Source organism: Pelophylax lessonae (genome assembly GCF_965119305.1).
Source record: "Pelophylax lessonae genome assembly, chromosome: 9".
Taxonomy (NCBI): Eukaryota; Metazoa; Chordata; class Amphibia; order Anura; family Ranidae; genus Pelophylax; species Pelophylax lessonae.
This window is the reverse complement of record NC_138776.1, coordinates 15,067,489-15,067,980: the sequence shown is the minus strand read 5'-3', so window position 1 is coordinate 15,067,980 and position 492 is coordinate 15,067,489.

The following is a 492-nucleotide window of genomic DNA, read 5'->3' as shown; positions in this document are numbered from 1 at the left end:
AAATGAGATAAATCTTTTCCGTAGTTAGTAGACACGATAACTTTTGCGCAAACCAATCAAAATACGCTTATTGTGATTTTTTTTTTACCAAAAATATGTAGCAGAAAACAAATTGGCCTAAAATGATGAAAAAAAATTAGATTTTTAACATTTTTTTGGGAATGACATATAGCAGAAAGTGAAAAATAATGTTTTTTGGTTTCAGAATTGTCGCACTTTTTTTGTTTATAGCGCAAAAAAATAAAAATCGCAGAGGTGATCAAATACCACCAAAAGAAAGCTCTATTTGTGGGAAAAAAGGACGTCAGTTTCATTTCGGTAAAGCGTTGCACGACCGCGCAAATTTTCAGTTACAGTAACGCAGTGCCGAATCGCAAAAAATGGCCTGGTTAACCACTTCTGGACTGGAAGGATTTACCCCCTTAATGACCAGGCAATTTTTTGCAATTTGGCACTGGTTACTTTAACTACTTCTTGACCGGAAGATTTTCC